Raw genomic sequence first — 9174 nt, 5'->3', positions numbered from 1 at the left:
TGGATATTAGGAACAAGTTATTTACAGAAAGAGTGATTAAATACTGGAATAGTCTGCACAGGGAGGTGGTGGAGTCACCATCCCTGGATGTGTTTCAAAGGAGACTGGATGTGGCACTCAGTGCCATGATCTAGTTGAAGTGTTAGGGATGGGCTGGACTCAGTGATCTTGAAGGTCTCTTCCAACCTACACATTCTGTGATTCTGTGAAGATATTTTAGATTTACTTTCACCTTTATTGTGATAACTTCCATTTTCTTCCCCTCATTCCAACTAATCATGTTGGTTTTGCTCCCTCCTTCAACTCCACTGTTCCTCTTTAAAAGCTATGGTAAAACTTCATTTAGATCTTGGGTACAAAAGTATTTTTAATACTTTCCTTGTCCACTCTTCAAAGTAGCACCAGTTCTTTTCTTGTTCCCTGTTTATACATAGGTGAAGAAATGTTTCATTTTTGTTTTAATCTCCTTTGACATCTATTTGAGACTTATTTTCAGCAAATCTCTCTACTCTGAACACTCACAGGCAGTGGGTTTGCTCATCACTTGTTTCCCTTACTCTTCTTACTCTCGCACAGCCCAGTGCAGCGATGCTGTTGCACAGACTACATTAACTAGCAGGGCAGACATAGTTTAATACAGATGTTATGGAGAAAGGTACACAGTGAACATATTTGCAATGAAATTCACAGGCTAACAGAAATCAAAGATCTTGTTATCATGGAAGCAGTGTTTTTATTTGATTAGAGTTGCAAAACCCTTTGCCTCAGCCCTGTCTATGCCAGAACGTCTCGCAAAACACCTCAGCTTCTAGAAACAAAAATAGTGCAAGTTTCTTCTCTTCCAAGGAAATGAAAACTTCTATCAGAATGAACAGAGGCAGAAGTGGACAAAACAGTACCTTGTACAAGCACTAAACCACTAACTGAATTTTTCAGACTGCTCCCTCCTGTTGTGTTTGGTTTTGTTTTTAGTTGTTTTTTTTGCTATTGGGTTCTAAGCTCATGATTTTGAGCAGAACCCTCACAAGGCAAAACAGTGGAGAGCTGAGGGAACCTGTGACCAGCCACAGCATAAAAGTAGCTCTGAAGAGGGGACCTTTGTGGCAATTTTTGATACTTAGGATTCAGGTTACATTTAATGTGATTTTTCCTTCATTAAATGTATTTCCAAAAATAATTTCTTTCCCTTTTCAGATGTGGAAAAATTACTTCTCAAATATGTGTTCTATCAAGTTCTGAATTAGGAAAACCAGGAACAGATATGAGAAATTAAGATAGCATTACACAAAGGTCAAAACGTAATGCTCTGTGCATTATCCACCTACTGCGGTCAAAAGACCAGGAGTAGCAGAGTGGGGAAACCAGCTAATCCAGTGAATGATGAAGGAGCTTTACTGAGGATGTACACTCAAGCACAGCACGCTTGCAGCTAAGAGAGAAAAGATTTCCCAAGCCCATCTTAGCATAAAATTGGAATCTCCTCCATGGGCACCTCTGAGTCTGTCAGACAAGACCTTCCAGACACATCCGTCCGACTGGGGAGGAATATTTCTATGGAGAGGACAGTGAAACAACTTTCTCATTTCATGAGCTATCCCCAGCTGTTCTAATACTATTCAAGCACAGTTTCCTGGGTCTTTGCAATGCCTCACACGACGCCTCCTTTAGTTCCAGACTGACATTCTGGCCCTCAGCATTTTTCGTGTCAGGACTACCCCACTTCGGAGACAATGAGTGCAAAGCAATGCTAAGAAACTTTTTAGAGGCAAATCATTATCTATTCTTGAGGAGCAGGCAGGTGATTCCTTGCTTTAACCTTGCTTTCAGACATAAGCCCAAAACTGGCATTCTCTGCCCGGTACATTTTGCTTAGCTCCTTGAATTGCAGTTTTTCGCTTTTCACGTGAGTTTTCTGCCCAGCTTTACCCATCGGCTCGCTACTGTAAACAAGTGTTTGCCTGCTAGATGGCACTGGCCATCCACCAGCGCTGGGACTGAAGGCAGGTGGCACTGAAGAGCCGTAAGGGCACATGGCCACCCTTTGCTCGTTATTCTGTTTACTTTCTGCAATAGCATTTTCTTTGCTCAGATTACTTCACTCCTCACCCACAGCACTAGCTTGCCACTACAGTAATTCTACCCAGGTCCTCTTCCTCTTCCAGGATGAGTATAAACCTGCTGTTAGAAGGGCTGGAGCTGCTTCTGGACCCAGCAGTTCGTTGAAAACTGAAATGAAACTAAAGCCCTGAAATTCCTCTGGGTTTCAGTCACTGACTTGAGTCTAAGTATTTTGGGGGGGTGGGTGGGTTTTACAATTAATTAAACTTGTCTGCTTGAAAACAGCATTACAGGGCTATTGTGAATAGATACTAAGGACTAAGATGCAAGAATGGTGTGAAATCACTTGTTCTGTGGATTCAGTTTTAAATTCTTAGTATATTGTTAGAGGAAAAAATACCTGTTTGTCATAGCTACCTTGTATGTGTTGTATTCAAGGTACTTATCAACACACCAAGGAGGAAGTTGAAGCTTTCAACTGTGTCTGCAGAGCACCCAGCAAAATTCACTGCTACCATCCTCTCCCAGTATAAGTGATAAAATACCCACAGTCAAACAAAACCAGAAAATGAAGTTAATGATAAGTGCCCAGCTGGAAATAGAAGAGCCTTTTTCTGCAAAGTATTCACAAGCCCAAACCATCCTCCAGAACATGCCCATTGTGCCACACTATCTGCAAGCAGAGTGCCACCATCACCCTTCTAATCCAGCCTTTCACCTGAGCATGTTGCTCTCCACACCTGAGCAACCCGTTTGCTTTTCACACACAGGGGCACGTCTTACCAGTGCCAGATGTGCCCACAGTGGGCGTGATTTCTCAGAACTTGAGGGTGTACCCTCTGTTTGGATGGCAGATTCTCTGACTGTGGTTGCTTGGAGACATTACAGGTATCATGGTATCTGCCTTGCGTGCCTGTAGATGTTTTCCAGGTAGGTGTGGCCACACTTCAACTTGGCTCATCAGATTCTCCACAGATGTCCCTGGTTCTAGCGACAGTGCCAGGTCTAACTTTCTCATTAGTTCTTTTCCAACCTTATAATTATCACCTATATACGAAGCTGAATGCAGTGCTGTATCATACCATATCATTTCCAGGTGCCAGACACCTAATTTCTATCTTTTTTTTTTTTTTTTTTTTTTTTTTTTTTTGTCTCCTCTCTACTGCAAATATGAAATATGTCCATCTCTCCATTTCCCAACGGATACTGCAAAGTGATCATTCCCAAACCTAGAGAAGATTCAAACAGAAGCAAATCTTTTTAGATCAAACCTTGTGGTCACATTTTAGGATGTTTCTACCCATCTTCCCAACCTTCTCTCCTCCCTTTACTCTCAAAAGTTAACACCTGCCTAGCAAAGTTGGCAGACAGGCTGAAATGCTTGTGCCTCAAGCCATTCCTGTGAAAAACCTGGCACCTTTGTTCAAATGTCTGATGAAAGCGGGTTTGAACAAAGATGTTGGTTTGTGAACTGGCAGGGGCACACAGATCCTGCTGGGGTGGAAAACTTCAACGGAAGGAAGGAAGATGAGGGCAGATGGTGGCATTGTTGAGGTCTTGAAATGCCACACAAAGATTCACGAAAGTGGATCTTTCTAAACCAAATGTCTAGACTAACCTGAAAAAATATCCAGGATGCATTTAGCCCCTGTTTATATAGTGCAAGGACTTCTCTGTATTTACCTACCAATTCCTCTGGCACAGCGTGAAACAAATGGCATGAAACACCTCCCTGGCTATTTGCAAGGCCACTTAGCTTTAAAATACAGCTCAGAGCAGCACCACCAATCTTAAATTAACTTTCCTGGTGGGGGAAGAGTCTTGAATTGATCCTTATCTACTTCACTGGGTCTTGTGCTGACAGTCAGGTTTGCTGTTCTCACCACTGTTAGTGTTCTGCTCTTTATTGGGTGCACTGTGAACAAACCACCAGTCCAGACCCTTCTGATATGGCTGTTGTGATTTGCCTTATCTTTATTTGCTCCTCAAGCCACTCTGGTAAAGCTGAAGAAACCATGTCCTGCAAAAACTTTGAACTCTGGATGAGCAACTAGAAAATATCTTCATTATCAGGGATGGAGAGTTTAGGCTGCAGCTGGGATCCAGCTGAAGGGCATGCAGACTGCAGGGATCTGCACAGGAAGTGGCTGAGAGAGTCACTGGCATTGTGGCTATTAGGGAATTATTAGACATGTGTTAAACGTAGGCTTAGCTTCGCTAATGAATCGCCTTGCTGAGGCTACAGAGAATTTTGGTTATGGGTGGCTGTGAGGGCACAGAAGGGAAGGAAATATCATCTCATACTTGGAGCTAATACCGTGATTCCTACACAGGATAGTGGAAGTATTCCTGTGCACAGTTACAATAAAAATGTTTATGTGCATTTCTCCTGTTATTGTAGATTTATTAGCTAAGGAAGGGAGTGAGTGCTACAAAGGGGTAATTCAGATTTCTGCACAGTTGTACTTTGTGGCAATAGTCAGTAAGATTGAGATGTAAAATGTTAAGTGAACTGAACATTTTACAAAGTAATAGGTTGAGTTTGCAGGCTGGGCACACTCTTGGAGTAAGCATCTGAGTAGCCCTTCTTACTCAGTGTGATTACTGATGTGCTTTAAATTAAGCATGCATGGAAATCTTGCAGGACCGGGGACATATAACACAACTTTTCCCTCCAATATACTTCTGATAGGTAAATAACTAAAAAAGAAATTCACGACACAAAACTTCAGATTCTGTGGGTGCAAAGGCCACGATGCCTGTATCTGTGCCCTGAATGACGCAAAGTGCAGTGACAGCCCTTAACACATAGATATGAGTGACAAAAAGCTAATATGCAAATAGTGCAATACGTGATGTTTCCTAAATTTGAGTATGAAACTCATTTCAGATTCCAATACATGTGCAAGCTATAATCTATATAATTTCTCTTAACACACACTTGAGAGCTCATCAGTGATGGGAGAAATAATCTTAATAAATGCCTTTTTCATTGCTCAAAACCTGGGAGGGAGCAGCAGTATTTGGGTTGCCGGGAGGCAGTGGTCAGGCTCCGGGCTGGGTTTCGGGGTGTGGGTGGCAGGGAAGTGGGGGCGGCTCGAGGTGGGAGAAGCCCCGGTCCCTCGGTGGGAATTACTCAGATCCCAGTCCCTTTCCCAGCCCCGCCGCGGCAACATTTATTGCAAAAGCAGGAAATTGCTTATTACTAAACTAGCTGGCAAGGGAGTGGAGCCGATGCTGTTCCACACTGGCACAGCACTTGCCTAGCTTCTGCTTTCCCTGCCTCTCCTTGTTCCGTTCTTTCTTCTTCTTCTTTCCCCTCTTTCTCTCCTCTCTCCCTCGCTCTCTCCTCTTCTTTTTTTCATTTTGGCTTCTATTCAAATGTGGGTCAGGGGTGAGCGGCTCCCAACGTCACAAGCTTGCAAGATGGCGCTGGGAGGAAGGCTGTGAGATGAGGAACAGGCTGGTATAAACCGAGAGGACAGGAGAGGGAGAGGAGGAGAGGGGAAGGGGAAGAAAAGCTGCTGCTCCAGATGCAATAAGAAGGTAACGCGGCGCGGGGCGCGGGCGGGGGCGCGGGTCCCGCGGGGCGGCCGGGCGCTGCCGGGCTCCGCGGTGCAGCCCAGCCCCGCTCCCCCGCTCTTTATTTGCAGCCCCGGTGATTTGCCCATCTGCACGGGTCCGCCCGGCAGAGTCGCCGGGGTGGCGGGGGTGTTCCCTTGTTCCCTGCCCTGCATCAGCCGTGCCCGGCACCGGCGGTATTTCCATTGAAAAAAAGCCCGAGATGGTTTCTCTGCTCTTGCCCCCCTCTTTCCGTGCCCCGGGCCCCCTCCCCTCGCTCTCCGGGCGCGCTGCCCCGTCGCTTTGGGGGCCGGGGCGTGCATCGGTGTGCTGGCCACCGTGCCTGTCTAGGAGCTCGCAAATGTTGGTTATTTGGTTGAAGCGGCTGGAAACTTTCCCCTTCTCCCGTGCCATTCGTGTGTGCGCGCACGGGCGTGCGCTGCCCGTTCCCCGGCGGCGGCGGGGTCGGGGCGGGGGGCCGCAGCTGCTGCCCGCCGGGGCCGGCCGGCGTGGGGCTGACCGGCGGGGCGCGCAGGCAGCCGCGGAGCAGCCGCCTGCTCGCCATCCACGCTCGTCCCCTTCAAGCGAGCCGTATTGTATTTTATTTGATTTTATTTTTTTTTCCCCCGAAAGGAGGTAGCAGAGCCCCGGGGTGCCGGGGGGCGTGTTTGTGCCGGGGATCTGGCCGCATTGTGGAGGAGAGGGCAGGAAAGGGGCTCCCGGGACTTGCATCGCCTCCTTCCCGCCCCCCGCGGTCCATCCGCCGGGCTGCGAGGCGACGAGCCAGGCCGGCATCCCCCAACCCCAGCGCCGGCCCCAGCCCCACCGAGCACCCCCTGCCCTACCGGGACCGCGGTGAACTTTTGCCCTGGCTCCCCCCTTCCCCGCCGCCCCCCTCGGCCGCTCGGGATCGCGGAGGGAAGGACCCGCCGGCTCCGCTCGCTCTGCCCGTGGCTGCGGGTCTCTGGCTTTTGTTACGGCCCCATCTCGGACGCAATGGACGGAGCGGGATCGCGCACCCTCCCCGGACCCTGCCCGCCGGCTTTGTGCCCCGCAGGAAATGCACGTTCCCCGGCCGCGCCAGCCGGCGCAGAGCTGTCCACCCAGTTTAAAAAAAAAAAAAAAAAAAAAAAAAAAAAAAAAAAAAAAAAATTGTACGTCCAGGCTGGCAATATTGTTGCCGAGGGGCTCGACACGGTAATTGAGGGAACAGAGAGGGCCGGTCGCTGCCCGCGGCTGCCCGGTCCCGGGGGCACGGCGCCGCGAAGCCCTACCGGGCTCTGCATCTCCCGGCGCGCCGGTGCCGGTGCCAGCTCGGCGGCGGGGGGAGCCGGGCTTTTTGTGTTTTTCTGGTTGCATTTAAAAGCAAAGGCAAGGCGGCGGGGGCAGTGGGGGCGGGGGAGGCTGCGTGCCGGCCCCCTGCGCGGTGCGCGGCCCGGGGAGCCCCGCGGTGACCGCAGCGCCCAGCCCGCCCCCGGCCCCCTTGGTACGGGGCGAGAGCCGCCGGGGAAGTCAATTATTGACTTCTGCTTGGCCGGGTCCCAGGTGGAAGTGGGCACGGCGGCGGCGGGCGGCTCTCGGCGCGCCCCCCGTTATCGGGGCCGCCAGCCGCGCTCCGCCCGGGGGCTCCGCGGCCGCCGGACACCGCGCCCGGCCCCGCGCTGCCCGCGGAGCGCGTATGGACACGCGGGCTCTGCCCACTCCAATCCTTCTGCTGCGAAATCCGCAACCTCTGACAACTCGGGTGGCCTGGGCGCTTCCAGAGACGGGTAACTTGGCGTTAGAATCTGCGAGTGGGGCGGGGGTACATACAGCTTTACACGGAATTGATGAATTATATATGGAACGCAGTGTTTTAGCACACGGTTGCTGAAATCACCCCGGGTATTACTTAGCTGTTAGAATAAATCTGAGAGAGCAGCCAGAAACAGTTAAGAGCATCAGAATTACATTCTGCTAATGAACTGTCCTTTGACCAAAACTGGTTTAAATTTGTTGCGGAATGCTGTTTATATTTGAATAGCTCCCATGTTTTTCCAGAAATTAAGGGGAAAACAATATGCAATAGTCACTTTCATTGGAAAATGTCAGAACTATGAGCAGATGTTCGCTATGCTTGATACATACGGTGTATAAATAACTAATATTTCAAGATGACCTATTGCTATTTTTTATCACTCAGAACTATTGTATATACTACAGCGACTCTGGAGAGAAAGCTGTAAATGACTCCTTAGAATTTCACAGCAAATCTACATGAGGAAAATGACATATGGAAAGAAAATTGACTTATTTCCACAACTGCAAATGGCCTCCTTTTTGCGCCTTTTCATTAGCAATCTAATCCTAAAAGCATTAGGAGCAATTATTTGCAGTGGTGCCTGACATTCTAGGTCTAATTATTTAAATCAGTTTAACTTTTGATGGTTGACCCATTAGGTCAAATCTGTGTGCCCTTTGTTATATTTATTTAAAAAAAAAAAAAAAAAGAAAAAAAAAAAAAAAGAAAAAAAAAGAGGAGGGGGGGTCTTCAAACTTGCCACCTGCTACTAACATATCATTTTAGCTCTGGAGGAGATCAGCATTAAAAATAAGCAACCTCTTACATTTGTTAGTTTCCATTCTAACATGGGTAAGGACACACTGGGTAAGTGGCTTGTTCTTTGACATCTAAAACCCGGTGCTTAATCACGACAGACTTGCATGGCCACAGGAATGGGAGAGTATGAGGATGTGGCAGGTTTTCCTTATGTCATGGTTCCTCATCTACGTGAAATGCAGATGAGACTCGGGCACATGAAAGGGATGATTTTTCAGTATTTTGGGGGGGGGGGAAGCTTCTTCCAAGGATCTGGGAGAGCTCTAAATCTTTAATGCATAAGGAAATAGCTCCCGTTAGTATTCACATACGTTTCTGGGTGGAATGACTTATGGATGTGTAGATAGTAATAAGTATTGCAAGATGCTTGAAGCACTTGGTATCACGTGATGTGCTGTAGTGTCAGTGCTGAATTGTTTGGCAGAAGCCGATGTGTGACAAGGGGTGGGGGGAGAGAGGAGAAAAAGAGAAGGTGAGAGGCCTTGTTCCAGAAGGGTACATGTTCAATTCGTTTTGATTTGTTGTTTAAAATAACTAGAAAATGACCAAATGCAAAGCAGTTTGGCTGTGTAATGGATTTAAAGTCGCTAAAACAGCCACCACAGCCCAAAATTGGTGGTCACAGCATGAAATTTGAAGTTGTGAACAGCAGATCTTGCAATGAGAGTTGTTGTATTCTAGCATCTTTACAGCCCATAGTAATTAAGAGCTGCCAAACATAAACTGTATGTTGCGCATTCCTTTGACCTTGCAGAAAATAGTATGTGGCTATTCCTTGAGCTCCTGCTGCCTTCTTTGATGATAGATGTAGGGAAATGGGATGATGTTTGAAAACCGAGGTGCATTTGCCTTGCTATCAGAAGTCCTGTTTGTGCTGACTGCAGCATTTAACCCTGTCATCCAGTCTGATGAACATATCGCAGCCTGACAGCCAGAGTATTGGTAGGAAGACGTTG

At 47.9% G+C, this 9174-nt stretch overlaps 1 protein-coding gene across 1 annotated transcript in view; it reads left to right on the top strand.

Moving 5' to 3' along the window:
• The first annotated feature begins 6116 nt into the window (after positions 1 to 6116).
• The window catches only part of HIC2 (HIC ZBTB transcriptional repressor 2), a 71546-nt gene continuing 68488 nt past the window's right edge, over positions 6117 to 9174 (top strand). Inside the window, exon 1 of the mRNA XM_066331381.1 lies at positions 6117 to 7388. The gene's annotated coding sequence lies outside the window, so the exon portion shown is untranslated. The remainder of the gene's footprint in view (positions 7389 to 9174) is intronic.

The sequence above is a fragment of the Sylvia atricapilla genome, chromosome 17 (genome assembly GCF_009819655.1).
Source record: "Sylvia atricapilla isolate bSylAtr1 chromosome 17, bSylAtr1.pri, whole genome shotgun sequence".
Classification (NCBI taxonomy): domain Eukaryota; kingdom Metazoa; phylum Chordata; class Aves; order Passeriformes; family Sylviidae; genus Sylvia; species Sylvia atricapilla.
This window is presented reverse-complemented; position numbering and strand designations above follow the sequence as displayed.